This window comes from Gorilla gorilla, chromosome 9 (genome assembly GCF_029281585.2).
Source record: "Gorilla gorilla gorilla isolate KB3781 chromosome 9, NHGRI_mGorGor1-v2.1_pri, whole genome shotgun sequence".
NCBI classification, from domain to species: Eukaryota; Metazoa; Chordata; class Mammalia; order Primates; family Hominidae; genus Gorilla; species Gorilla gorilla.
The window spans coordinates 130,009,706-130,025,076 of record NC_073233.2 but is presented as its reverse complement, the minus strand read 5'-3'; the positions used below and the strand labels follow the sequence as shown (position 1 = coordinate 130,025,076).

General features: G+C 36.4%; 1 long non-coding RNA gene across 3 annotated transcripts in view; it reads left to right on the top strand.

Moving 5' to 3' along the window:
• The window catches only part of LOC101154388 (uncharacterized), a 73,478-nt gene that overhangs the window by 4,825 nt on the left and 53,282 nt on the right, over positions 1–15,371 (top strand). For 2 of the 3 annotated variants that reach the window (XR_008669739.2, XR_010129214.1), the window contains exons 1-2: positions 13,596–13,644; positions 14,535–14,602. The exons of the other annotated variant lie outside the window; for it this stretch is intronic. This is a non-coding gene — a long non-coding RNA (uncharacterized lncRNA). Of the gene's footprint in view, positions 1–13,595; positions 13,645–14,534; positions 14,603–15,371 lie in introns of those variants that run through there. 3 annotated transcript variants of the gene reach the window in all.

Here is a 15,371-nt window from a genome sequence, read left to right as displayed (position 1 = left end):
TGCCATTTATTTACGTGACTGGTGTTGGTCTGTTGATTAATGTCTAATGTTTTTCTAATTTCAGACTTTAATTTACCGAAAATTCCTAATGAAAAAGGCTCTTAAGCCAGAAACCAATTGCCTCTTATCGGTTATCCACAACTGTAGATCTTCTGTGAGAAAGTGGGGAAGTGAATGTAAAATTTTATTCACTACAAACTGAGTTCTTTGTTCCTTTATAAAGTCAAAATTTCTCCAGGAAAATTTCATGTTTTTATGAAACAGCAAGTTTTATGTTCTTTATTGTTAAACTCTCACAACTGATAAAATTATCCCGAAATGACATAACCAAAATGCTTCTCCTCTCATTAGTCTGCCATGACTATGATATCTTATGTAAATATGTGACTAACAAAAAAAAAAAATGAATGGGCCATAAATACTGAGGACCATATTTGCGTGTTTCCAAAGTGAGGGGTTCTGTGTCCTATCAAGGAGATGTAAACTACTGACTACACTACCGATGATGCTGGCTTTTTGCTCCATTGCCTTTTCAAGTCTTCAACGTAAAAGAGCAATCGCAGTTCGGTTTCACATGTATTGTTCTATAATCCAGGCAATAAATGCTAATTAGTAATGCTCAAGGATCCGACCATTCAGAGTAATTATCATAATTTACTTCTTCCTTGTTAAAGACATTCCTTGCTGATTAGAAAAAAAAAAATTAAATCGTCGTTTTACCATTGCACTGCAGTGGAAATGCACTAGAGAGATGTTCAAGGTATAGTAACACTGTTGCGGTTGCATTCCAAGTCACCGACCTGTGCCTCTTAGCTTATTACGAATGGAATTGCTACTTAATTTCTAAGAAGAAATTCATTTAAATGCATAAAGTTTGGCATGTAGACCAGGAATATATGATTTTATTTTACAAACCCCAGGGCTCCACCTTCCCGGCCCACCCTCTTTCTAAAACCACTTACTGAGCAGAACAAAGGAAACAGCTAACTATAGAGGCATCATTAAGTGTGAACTGCAACAGCATGATAAAGTATGTGATATGACAACATATTTTATTGCACAAAAGTGCAGATAATTAATTAATTCAATAGTAACCCTACTAATTAGCAGAAAGATCTTGAAGGAGGAATCAAGAAAATGGATCCAATCACATTGAATAATATGCTTCGTTCTCCAAGATCACAAATTTATTTTGGTTATTTGATGATTGATTAACTCATATAGAAAGATGAGGACAAAAGCCTGTTTCTCAAAGCAGAGCTTTGATCTGGTGTCCTCTTTAGGAGAAATTAATCCTATGTTTTAGAAGTGCTGAATTTAATGTAGGGCTTTCTGTTTTCAGTCAAAGATATAACCTGCCATTCTGTTGAACATTTCTCTATTATCAATTGAACTAAGAAATTATCAACCCTTAACTTCTTATATCGCTGCCTCAAAATATAGATGTAGCCTCGTTCACATTTTCTAATGAGTCTCCTGTTTAAGTTTGTTTCTTATTGCTTGAAGCAAATAAATATCATGGGCACAGAAGGAAGAGAATAAATAACCGTGCTGAATATTATGTATGGTGAAACCCTCCCCCCTTCCTTTATCAAGGTAATATTCCTAGTGTTCATTGTTCATTGGTCCTTTAAGAGACAGCTTTAGCTTTTACTTGAGGGTTGTAAGCACATTAGAGGAATAATTCCCTTTGGATACTATACAGAAGGAGCCACCTGCAAAATGTTGATGCTGTTATTGAAGTCTCAAGTGGAATCAGCTTTCAAAAAATTAGATATTAGATACATCCGATATAATTTGCAATGTGTAATTATACTAATGTGCATATAGTTGTCTGTTGCTTTACATGTTGCCTACTTGAGTTTTTTTCTTTTCTTGTGCATTTCTCATCATTGAAATGGTTCCTGAGTAGAATCTTTTTAAAATAAGCTTATTTTAAAAAAATTCTTTGTTAATTAATATAGGGATACGAGGACTCTACGATCTGTGTTCTTATGCAAGAATAAATATGTGCGACCTAGATGTTGGAAATTAATTATCTCTGAAAGGGTTATCTTTGTGGACACTTGCTTAATTTGTAAAATACTTGCTACTCTTGATTGATTTAGTCTTTTTCTGACTTTAGACAACTTGAAGTAATTGAGAATATTAGTTCCTTTGTTGGAATAACAAAATAGAATGCCAGGAAAATGACCTTAGGCAGAGATAATAATTTTAATTTAACCAAAGTAATCAAAACAATAACAATAATCAACAATTTCTTTTATTGTTTTTCACTGTTTTGCATGGCACATGTTGAATACTGAAACTCTGCCTTAGGTTATTTGTGCACTAACATCAACTTCCCTTTTAACGTCTTGACATGATGTCCAAGGTCTACTGATGGCCCCACTGGAGAGCCTCCTTCCAGGGAACTGATCCCTGAAGATCTACCTATTAAGGAATAGCCCAGGCAGAGCAACAGCGAGTTGGTTGGTCAGCCTGGTAGTTGGCTCAGTAGGTGAAGAGGCTCTTGATGCAAATTTGGAGAATCATTACCATCAGGTCACAGAAGGGCCCCGAGCAAGGCAATACAAGGGTCTCGATTTACGCTTATGTGTTTGGGAGACAAAAAGGATTCCAAGGGAGGCTTATATTGAGATACAAGATATGACTCATTGCAATTGAGTAGGCATAGAGCCCAAAGAAAGCTGATTTGTAGAACAGTTGACTCATAGTAGACACCTAGAATGTGGTCATTCACATATTTATACTATCTGTTTCTCAAAATTTGTTTTAATGATGGAGTCCCTATTAGAAAGAGACATTTTGCGTGATGTATAGCTACCTAATACCAAAGCAATACAAGGTTTACTTTTCACCTGCTCATGTATTCAAGGATTTGCCATCATTAGATATCCAAATGAGCCATAAAAAATTGTGCGAAATGTTATTCCTTAATACATAACATTTTAATTTATTAAAAAATGAATTTTACAAATGAGTATCAAAAGCTTAGCACCCCATCATCCCTGTCAATGTTCACAAAATAATAAATTCTAAAATCTTTAAGATGTATATTTAATTACTCATCCAAGATCAGTTATTGCATGCTTAATCAGAAAAATACCTATTAACGTTTAACACTTAGTTATTTTACAGATTAAAAAACATATTATACCTGCCATCTAGGGAGCCAGCATCCTCAGTGTATCAAAAGTGTTTAGGGCAGAAAGCAGTGATGTGTCATAGTGTGCCCCTTTTGGTGTGCCTGACTTATTAGACATCTTCATTGTGTAAGCATGATGAAGAGGCTGATGATAAGGTCTTCAGTTAAAGAAACATCTACCTGAGAGTATATTTTATTCATAACGACTTTTATAAAAAAAGAGAAACATTAATAACAACTCTTCTCAAATACCCTTATCTTTAAAATGCATGGGTTGGATTAGTTGGGCTCTAAATTCTTTTACAGCTTTAAGAATTTTTGAAGGTATTCTAAAGTATGGAGGCATAGGAACAACTCCAGAACCGGTGGATCCGGAGCTCATTTGTTCCAACAGTCGTCCTTCAAAGTTATATTTGATTCCACCTCCACGTTCTGTATTTACTAACATATTTTGCATTGATGCTAAAACAGTAAGGACTGGGGTTCACTTTCAGGAAGGGGCAGTAGCAGAAAAGAAGAACAGCTGAAGAATGAAAAAAGCTACACAGTGGGAGAAGCAAATTCTTGATCTGAGTTCTAAGCCCATTTCTCTCAATTAACATTAACATAGAAGAAACCCCGACAAGCACCTGCCTTTCTATTTTAAGACTATATTCTTTAGGCCTGCCTTCATTTAATTTCTTGCAGTATGGTTCGTTTTTTTCCATTGGATTAACTCCTTTGAGTTTCACGTTTTTCCTTCCACTTGATTCATTTGAATCATCTTAATATTCCTCTCAGAAGCCTACAATAGTTACATTAACACATCATACTTCCCAAATTAAATCTTAACGTGTTCAAAGCCACCTGGAAATTGCCCTACCCCATTTTCTAAAACCACTCAGAATGTGTAATCTCTTCTTGAATTAAGTGAGCCTGCTTTCTCTGGCTTCTAAGTCATTGAATATGCTCCAGGATATGCTTTTCCTTTCTGCATAATCTGTCCCCCCACCTTTTCTACACTTTGAAAACCTTTATTTCTCTCCTTCCCTCCATCCTTCTCTTTTTTTCTCCTTTCTCCCTTCCTCTCTCTTTCTTTTTTCTTTCTTTCTCTCTTTCTTTCTTTCCTTCCTTCCTTCTTTCTTTCTTTTTCGTTCTTCTTTTTCCTTCTTCCTTCCTTCCTTCATTCCTTCCTTCCATCTTTCCATCTTTCCCTCTTTCTTTTTTTTTCTTTTTTTATTTCCATACCATGTTCTGTGCCATGCGCTGGGAATACAAAGACAAATACAAGGAATTGACAACACCTAACAATTCTAGTGACTTCATTCAGCCCTGCATTCCTAAGCAGTTTTGTACCCACAGCTATCTTACTTTGTTTTCACTCCTTGGATTTATTTGAATGTATCCTCAATGTCATGTGTTCTTTTGTTCTTTCCCTATGTGTCCTATTTTAGTAAGTTCCCTGTTGGATAAACCTGAAGCTTTTCTTACACAGCATTTTCTCCCAGAGCCATTAGAGTGGTGTCTCACACACACTCAGGCAGTGCCATTGCTGACTGATTCTTTAGCAAGGGGAACAATATAAAACAACAGCATTTTTCTAGTGATGCAGCATTTCATCTGTAGTGAGACTTAGCACGGTCCCCAAAGTATCATTACATTTATTTATTATTATTAAAGAGTCAATGTGATAACTTTCTGTGACATGTTCTGTTATTTTTTTAGTTGTGTTGATGTTCCTTTCAGCTGGTCCTATAGTACCCCTCCTCAGGAATGTCTCCCCAGTGCAAGGACAAAGACTGAAGAGACTGCTATATTGATGGACCCTCAAGCCAACTATGAAGTTGAAACAAAGAAAGTGATCACCTGAAGACACCTCCTCTGCTAAGAAACACCCCCAAATTGGGCAGCTTCTGCCACTAGAACTCTCAGAACAAGAGACAATCTTTTCAAGAAACAGAAAAACCCAATAATGACATCTAGATTTTCATGAGCCAAGAACTTTCCCTTCCTCGTGTGTATTCCTCTGTTTGTACTTAAATTCATGTGACATTCATTTTTTTCCTAGTGTGGATATGCTTATTAATGCACTTGTTTCAAAACCCCAAATTACACAAATGTGTTAATATTTTAAGAAACAAAATTAATCCTACAAGGAGAATGATTTTTAGCCACACATAGGGTTGGATCTTAAGAGTGACCTACAGAATAAAAGTACTTTTAAAATAAAGTAGTCAGAGGCTATTCAAAGGGTAAAATAATCATAGTACCACATTGGTCGACTTGACACTAACCAATCGATCGTTATTTTTTTAATCAAGAAAGCTAGATTCTATCAGATAAAATCACTGCTTCTAAAGAGTTTAAATCTAGTTAGAAAAAGTTATAGAAATGTTTGCAAATATAAGTAACAGATAGAGTCAGTAGAGGATAAGATCAAAAACAAAACCAAGCAAAAGATGAGTTCAGGGGAGTTTGCCATCAAGTTGGCAAAACTGACTTACTTAGGGAAGAAAGTTATAAAAGAGGAAAATATGAGATGAACCTTGAGTGATGTCAAAGATTTAGATAAATGGAAAGGAAGGAGAAAATGGAGTTCTTTAGGTGGTTGTAATTGGAGGAGAAAATGAATACACACATCTTGTTGACTTAAACCCAGACATTCAGCAGCTCTCTATACATATCTGGAAAAGACTTTGCACAGTCACCTCCTGTCTCTTACCCCAGGTATTACTTAGAATTATTATCATATTTCCCTTCCTTTAAAGTAAGTAACGGTGATTGGTGACAATATGGAGAACTATGATTTTTCCATTAACCTAATAATAATTGGTATTTATTGAGTTCTGTTAAGCATTTTACATATTAACTCACTTAAGCCTTTCAACAGCCTTGCAAAATAGGTATTATTATTCCCATTTTACAGGCAAGAAAACTGAGGTTTAAGTAACTTGCCAAAGTGCCATATACAGGGCTCACATTCAGTATTGCAGTTGCAAAGCTCATGGTCTATAGTGCCAAGTTGCAATATTGTAGTCAATGTCACAATTATTACCCCTTTTTATATTCCTTGATATTTTTCCATGGCAAACAATTAGCTATTTCATTTAATAATCACCTAAAACTTTTCAGTCTTCTGATTAAAATTACACTGGAGTGATAGAATGTATTTTCATGATAGAAATTGGGGAAAAAATGGGGAATGAAGTTTATCAGCATTTCAGACTTTTTTTTTTTTTTTACAAGACTTTGATGAGATTGTTCACTTTTGTCTACATAAAATCCCAAATCCTTGAGAATAAAAAAGGGGGAGGTTTAAGTCACTTGTTGCAATGCCCTTTTTAATAGAGGCAATAAATCTAAAGGCCATAAATTTAGAGTGACTTACAGAAGATCGAACTTTGGGGTGTAGCAGAGTAAGGGATGGAAACCAGGCCCTCCAGTTCACTATCAGTAGCTCTTGCACTGGTCTGCCCTTCCTAAATTAAGTATGCACTTCAATTTGATGAGTGGAAACAGTCTATCTGGGTAGTAACCAGGGAGCTTTGTGCCTAGTAGATTGCTTCTGTTCTGCACTTCTTTGGTTTCCCACCTCAATGTAAAAAATAGCTAGCAATGAAGTCCAGAAGTTGTCAATGGTTCATCCCCAGAAGAATGCATAATATCCAAAGTTGTATGTGTATAATGTCTTCAATGGTATTAAGTCATTTCAAATTCTTAGTTCACCTACATAAATCATTTCTAACAAGCATCTTCTTAACCAACTTTATGCACAGTGTATGTTTGTAAGTACTTCTGCACGAATGTTTATACATGACTGTTTCCATAGTACTTATGTTTTTAAAAATATTCAGTCATTTCCTATTATAATCCTCATGTATCCATGTAACTGACTCAAAAATACTTCAGCCATAAAAAGCTAAAACTGAGCAAATCTCATTCTTCTTTTCCATCCCCTTTGCATGTGGCTGGCATTTAGTAATGATTAATAATATGGCCAGCTGAATAACAGAGGTTCGAGACACAATTCTTTCTCAAAGGAGTCAGCTAAGCTGGGTCTACTTATGGACAAACATCTAAATGTGTGGAAGTATCTGATATTTGACAATGGTAAATTTCCACTTAGCTAGCTAGCATTGTCAGACTTCAATCTCCTCATGGCTCTGGCCGTCCTGTTTTCAGCATGATAATTGTTGGCCACATCTCACATAGTTCTCATTGAGTGAGTTCATAAATAAACAGGGTTTTTTTTTTAAAGAGCAGCCAAGCACAAAGTGTGACTTTGTTGACATTTTATGTGACTTTGTCATATGTTCCTAACCCCCAATAAAAGCAATGTTGCATCAACTGTGAATTTGTGTTGATTTCTTGAAAAAGCATGCTCTTATAATTTATTTGTTTTCACTAGTGTATATCAAAGTTAGTTTCAAGATCCACGAGGAACAAGTCAGCTAATGTGATAGGAAAATTTAAATGTGGAGACAACTTCTAAAGGATCCCATGTTACCTTTAAATAAAAGGTACTGTCATCTACCAAGTCAGAAACCAAGGTCTGGTCCTTGTCTCTTCCATTTCCGCCAGCCATGGTCAATCACTCAGGTAATCTTTTGATTTTTTTTCTCTTTCCATTGTTCAAATATGTCTACTTCTCTCCATCTATGCTACTGCATTAAAGAACAACACTCATTTCTCACCTGGACTACTGTACCATGCCTCCAGTTTTCCTCTCCACACTGCCAAGGGGCAGCCGGGGAAATCTCTCTAAACCACAACTATGATTGTATTATTCCATGGCTTCAAACTCTTCACTGGCTTCCCATTGCCCTTGAGATATCGTGACACCTAAAGCCCTTCATGCCCTGATCCTGGCTCCAACAGTCCTCTCTGGACTCATCAACTCTTCAGCCCCTCTGTGATTCTAGGCTCGTGCCATCCACCTGCCTTTTCTTAATGTTCCCTCTATCTTCTGGGCTTTCTCACACACTTCAGCTTCTACCTAGTACTTTCTCCACTACACCTTCCAAACTCCATCCCTCATCCTTCACATCCCATCCTAGAAGTCATTTTCTCTGGAAAGTTTTCACCCCAACCTCTACCAGCGCTAAGACTAGCTTCCCCACCTAGGCGCTTTCATGTCATTCTGAGCTTACCTCTTATTAGCATTTATCTTCCAGTGTTGTGCTCATATTTGAATATGAGATTCTAGAGCTGCACCATTCAACAAGGTAGACACTCATCATATGTGGCTATTTCAATTTAAATTAATTAATATTAACTAAAAGTAAAAATTTAGTTCCTCAGTTGCATTGCTCACATCGCAAGTTCTCAATAGCCACATGCAACTGGTGGCCACTCTGTTGAGCAGCACAGATATAGAACACATCTATCACTGAGAAACTTCCATTGGATAGTGCCACTCCAGAAGATAAATGCTATGTTTTGCTTGTTATTTTATCCTCTAGACTTGCAGCCCTTTCTTAACTGGGGTTTGCTATGTGAACCACAGAGAACAAAGATATGATTTGAATGCTATTTCCTCAATTCTCCCAAGAATGATATATTAAAAATACAATTTTACATGCAAAGGAAGGAAAATAATTCATCACGGGTAAAGATGCTCAGAGCATTAGGGTTCAATTCTAGCATAAAACCCTGGTCAGGAAAGTCTACAATAGCCTACCACAATTCTTGGTATCAAAAGTACTTCATAAGTGTCCCCTGAATGAATATCACATCTGGACACATAAAGACAATTAGTTTTATTAATTTTTACCTAGATGTGTAAAGTCATGTAGGAGACATGTCTTCAGCTTCCAAAGGGCCCCTTCTCTAGAGAATGTGATAGACAATTTTTTAAAATTTCATCCTAAGGATAGGTGAATTGTATTGCAGCAAAATATTACCTATTATTTCACTTTCTTTTGACGTTTATACAGACCAAAAAAAAGAAGAGAATTGAGCTCTTATTAAGTGAATGAGATGAACATAAAAATGATTAAAGTAGATAGCTGATTTGATATGCCCTATATCTTTTAGTAATTGGCCAAAGTTTCCTAAAAATATTAACTATTTACTGAGCACCTACAACGTGCTGGGCACTTTGTTCAGTTTTGAGGATACAGGAAGGAACAAGATGGACACAATTCTCACACTCATAACATTAATATGATTATTTCAGTTCTTTACTGCACTGTATCCAAAGCATGAGTTTTAAACCCTGGCTGTATATCGTAACCACCTGGGGAGTTTTGAAAATACTGATACCTGGGACAGATTCTGACTTAGTTGGTGTGAGTGTGGCCTGGGAATTTGAATTTTCTAAAGCTCCCCTGGAGATTGGAATGTGCAGGCAAAGTTGAGAACTGTTGACTTATGGGAACAAAATCTTAGACTCAGCTCAGAAAATCGAGAGTTTTTGGTATCAATAGTTGATAGCATATTAGAAGGAAAACCATCTGTTTAACACAGTTTTGTTTATTCCTCAGAATATAAACTGATACTTAACAGTTACTGAGCTGTCCAGGTCAAACAGCCAGGTCGTGATTGAGATAAGACCTGACCCCCAGGTTTCTGATTTTAACACAACACTCTTCCTGCTACACTATCTCAGGGAAATGGAAAATATAATTATCTTCAAATCAAGAGACAACCAATATCCACTGTAGTCATAATTTTTAACAGCAAAATTGAATTTGGACCAATTTGAATCCCATATACTCAAATAATTCTGCTAATCTGCTAATCAAACGTGAAAATGCAACTCCTTAAAAAATATCCATATATATATATATATATATGCCCATAAAGAGGGTACAGAGGATGCTCATTTCTCCAGGAATCCTCAGCACATTTTTACAAATTCAAAAATCAATATACATATATTAAACTCCACTAGAAGGATATTTTGCCTTTAAACTTGAATTACTCAATAGCAGAAATGGTAGTGGGAAGACAAAATTAAAAATTGCATTGTGCTCCCACATTATCTGTCCCCACCCAACTTATTATATTACATTCCATTCCATTTCATATTTCACAGTACAGGTAAAATTGACACTCTGTCCCCATGAGAAAAGTTCACATTAAAAAATAACCACTATAAAAAATAGTTACTTCTCACAGTTACCACCATGCATCGCTTTTAGATTCTACTCATAGATCAAGAGAATCCTGGAACTCTGTCGTCAAATCTGCTCTTCTTCATCCATGTAAAACCACATAGTGAAAATGTGCCGTTCCATATTTTAAAGGCATCAAAATAAAACTAATGTCCACATACTTCCTTCAAAATGCATTTCAATGTTTGAGAGTCTACACAGTTGGGAAATTCTTATTTCTATTCCAAATCCCTCACGCTGTAGTTTAATCCCATTTTCTCTTGTTCCCTGTGGAGAGAAAGAACAGCCGGCCTCCATTCTTTTAAACTCAATCCCTTCATGTCCTTAAAGACAACTACCTCCCAGCCTTCTCTTCTCTGGAATAAATAAGAACAGTTCCTATCAGGAAAACGTCTCTCTTGGATTGTGCATATTCACTGCCATATCACAGATATTCATGCTCATCACATAATGCTCATAGCTAAAACAAGCCAAGGCCAAGAGCAAAAACAAGCAAATGTATCATTGTTTTCATGAATGAAGTTACAGAACCAATAATAGACACTGAATAAATAGTTGAAAATGATGATCTTCCAATAATTGTGTGCCAAAATTATCATAATTTCTTTTACAAGTATTGGCAATATGTTGCTTTTAGAGAGGTGAATTAAAAATTAAATGATTAGGTTTCAATTTCTTTTATGCAAGTTCTCCCCATGCCCTGCAATGGAATATTCCATTCAGCATTCCACAGCAGGAACCACCATTGCTTTGACAAAAATAGATACAGTATTGGAACATTCAGTCAATGGAGTAATCCAATTGTCTGAACATTCTTTTCTGCTTTGTCATTTACATTTTAATAAATCCCAGAATATGTCAAGCTGTATCCAGTCGTACCAAGTGTAGCTAACCACATGCAGTTACCAGATGCAATGAGGGAATCATAACATGCAACTCCTACAATGAATCAACATTTGGTTTGTGTATATTTTTAGGCTCCTACATTTTAAATAGGGATACTTTTAAAAATGAAAAATAGATATTTTGAAAAATCTGTTAGTATATTGTATATTCAGCTTTTACAAAGGAAGTTGTGGGCAAAGGGTGCACTAATTGATCTAGGAATTCTGGCATCTGCTAACCTCAAGGACAACACTATATATAGATAACAACAATGTGGAATGTCAAATTATTATTTTATGCGTATTTCTCTGCCAGTTTACTCTCTCTTCATTTAGGAGACTCAGATAAATATATATATATATATATATATATTTTTTTTTTTTTTAGACGGAGCCTCGCTCTCTCGCCCAGGCTGGAGTGCAGTGGCATGATCTCGGCTGACTGCAACCTTCGCCTCCTGGGTTTAAGCGATTCTTCTGCCTCAGCCTCCCAAGTAGCTGGGACTACAGGTGTGAGCCACTGCACCCAGCCTCAATTTTTGTATTTTTAGCACAGACAGGGTTTCACCATATTGACCAGGCTGGTCTCGAACTCCTGACCTCATGATCCACGCGCCTCAGGCCCCCAAAGTGCCAGGATTACAGACATGAGTCACCGTGCCCAGCCGATAATCATATTTTAAAGACATTTGACATTTGACATTCCATGATGTCAAGACTTCAGGCAAACCAGTCCTAAAAGATGTGTGTGTGTGTGTGTGTGTGTGTGTGTGTATTAACTTATATACATAACTTAGTCCATGCATATATCAGCCACCAAGTTTTTCAACACTTTGAGAAGTTGGTTATCCTGGCTTAAAAGAGCCTAGTGAATTTTTACAATGGGATTAGAGCTGTAATGATGATGAAATGAGCCTCAGCGTGTTGGGTTGGGGATCCCTAAGTGGCAGACACATGCTTAGAAAGGAGGGTTGTCCAAAGATGAAACTACTAAAACTAGTCTCTCCTAGTAAAAATCACATGGGACATTACACTTGGCTCTGGTTATACCCTTTGTACATAATTATCTAAGTCACTTAATTTCCCACATTAGATAAGTCCCATTTTAGGTTTTTCCTCTCAACTTTCTGATTATTACCCTTTTGGGATAACGACTGCCGAAAGTCCCAGGTTATTTACTGACATCAGGTAAATCCAATTAGGGTTAAACTTGTGATATACTCAAGGACTAAAAGGAACCACAAAAAAAAATTTTTGTTTCTTTTCTTGCTGGTGCTTAGAGCAGTGTAAATGCTTGCCACAGGGATTGTGAGCAGTGCACCATGATTATTACAGTACCCAGCATTAGGTATTGTGTTGAGGAGGCTATATCATTGCTTACCAATAGTGGGAGGGAGAAAATTAAAAGTGCAGTAGCATTGTAATACACAAGTATTACAGAGTTTTTTCTTACTCTGCTCATAGTGTGATAACTGGTAGGTTCAGTGGAAAAGTAGGAACGAGCCAATGGTAGAATAATCACACTATCTAGAAAAGGACCTCTGCAACTTATCTTGAAGGCCTCTAGAAAAGGACCTCTGCAACTTCCCCACGCACTTGGAGTAACAGCAACACTTGCTCTCATAAACTACTATCGTGATTGTAGACTATGACTTATTCAACGAACTTGAATTAATAAACTAAGCAATCAACATTAGGGAGAGTTTGGGGAGGAATGTTAGACAGTGAAGGTCAAGAGACGCATGTTCAAAGTTTCATTTTCGTGAATCAAAGGTGCTATGTTATAAGTCTAACTATCGATAATTATTTCCTTTACAATTTCTATAGTAGAGTTAGCTCTTCAGTAAGAAGAGAAACAAGGTAGTTGACTTGTTCTTACTTTACAAAGATTTTGAATGTAAATATGGTATAGTGTTTTGAGAAGGTCTTTAGATTACACACCACTGGCTTTTAAATACCCAGGTTAACAGACAGGAGCAGGGTGCAGATGTTATAAAAAATGAATATGGTCTTCAGAATATGCCTTAGATGCTCACTTCAGTCAAATTCCCTTTTTAATTCTAGGTTCATAGACTTTCACTGATGAAGAAGCCACAAAGGCCATCTTTTGCTTGAATTTCCTGTTAGCTTATAATGGACCACATTCCTGATCAGCAATTCCGTCTTTGGACAACTCAGATCATTTGAATACTTTTTCTTTCTTTCTTTCTTTCTTTCTTTCTTTCTTTCTTTCTTTCTTTCTTTCTTTCTTTCTTTCTATTTCTTTTTTTTTAATTGAGACAGAGTCTCACTTTGTCACCAGGCTGGAGTGCAGTGGCACAAACTCGGCTCACGCAACCTCTGACTCCCTGGTTCAAGCGATTCTTTTGCCTCAGCCTCCCGAGTAGCTGGGATTACAGGCACACACCACCATGCCCAGCTAATTTTCGTTTGTTTGTTTGTTTGTTTGTTTGTTTTTCAGTAGAGACGGGGTTTCACCATGTCGCCCAGGCTGGTCTCAAACTCCTGACCTCAGGTAATCCACCTGCCTCAGCCTCCCAATGTGCTGGGATTACAGCCGTGAGCCACCGTGCCTGCCGAATACTTTTTCTTAATATTGAATCACAAAGGCATCGTCTTTTATTGTTTCTTATTTTAGCCTTAGGAGATGTAGTGTAAGTCTATTAAGTCTAGTCTCTCTTCTATTTGTCAGTCCTACAGATATTTAAAAGAAGAAATCATGTTCCGTCCAGAGTCATTTTTCTTTGGGCTGCACACCCTTAGCACTTTCAGTCATTCCTCCCATGGCATTATTTCACATGCCTTCATCATTCTTGTGAGTCTCCACATTCCAGTTGGTTTGGTTGCCTTGTTAAATGTGCTACTCTGGATTGAATGCTTTTTTCTAGATGTGGACTGACAAATGGGAAGAAATGCATGATGATCACCTTTACAAAATTTTTCCCTAAGTACTGGATTTCCAGGAATAAAATTCCTATTAATCTTTTTAGCAACCATCTATCGGTATTGATTCATCTTATCTTACCATCTATTAAAACACTGAAGTCTTTTCTATACATGCTGCTGTCAAACTCTATTTCCCTCATCCTAAAATTCAACTCATCATTCCATCTCCCAATATTTTTTTTTATCCTAAGACATCTGCTAAATTAAGATTGTTTTTCAGAGTCATCTTATTCAAATGTTTGACTCAAACTTACCCAAAAGAGATCATAAGAAGCTTAGTCAAGTCACATACTGAGGTTAGGATTCCAAATGTCATTCCCCAAAGCTATCAGTCTAATAACTAACAAAGAAAGAAGTGAAGTTAGTTTTGCATGGTTAGTTTTATTTGTTTGTTTTCATTGGCCTCATATTTACATGTTTTGTTTTGTTTTGTTTTTTCTTAACAACTACTGATGCTAGGAAGAAGCTATCTAGATAAATGATGGATAGCCAGAGAAAGTTGATCTGGGATCAACATTTTGCTTCAGGTAATCAAAAAAGACAACATTTTGTATGTGAATAATTGAGATTACTATAGTGCATACATTGATGTTTTAAATAACTGGATTTTTCTCTTTTTTGCTATCTTATTGGGTTGATAATTATCCTTACTTGAAAGAGGAGATTTAGGGTAAGTAGAGTAGGAAATCTTTTGTCTATACTATTTATGGATATTAACATGTCTATATATCCTCAAAACTTACCTATCCCACAAAATAAAGTAAAAGTAAATGTGATTCAAAAATATATGTTTTTGGCTTCTCACTATAGTAACAATCCTCTATATAAGGTGGGTATGATCTGGCACCTGTTCAAGGGGCTTATCTACCAAAGTGCCTAAAGAAATTAATAGTAAGGAATTTCAGCTCAATTAGAATTCTTTAAATGAATTGAAATTCATGAAAAAGCAGTTTCACAATCTGGCTCCCGAAGACAGAATTCTTAGCAAGGCTCCAATGTACTATGCTGTTGCATGGTGATGTGTATTGGGTCATTGAAAGCACCCTTTTCATTCCTGCCCTCACTCCTGTGCTGAGAGTTGGTGATTCTTTCTCTGTATTCCATTTGCTTTTGCCCTTCCTTCTTTCCTTTTTCTCTATCTTTCCTTTTCTCATTGGTATTTCATGTTTCTTTTTTCACTGATTTTCTGAAAAGTCATGGTTCTTTCCACTAATTATGATTTTTTTTTTTTTTTTTTTGAGATGGAGTCTCGCCCTTCACCCAGGCTGGAGTGCAATGGCGCAATCTCAGCTCAAT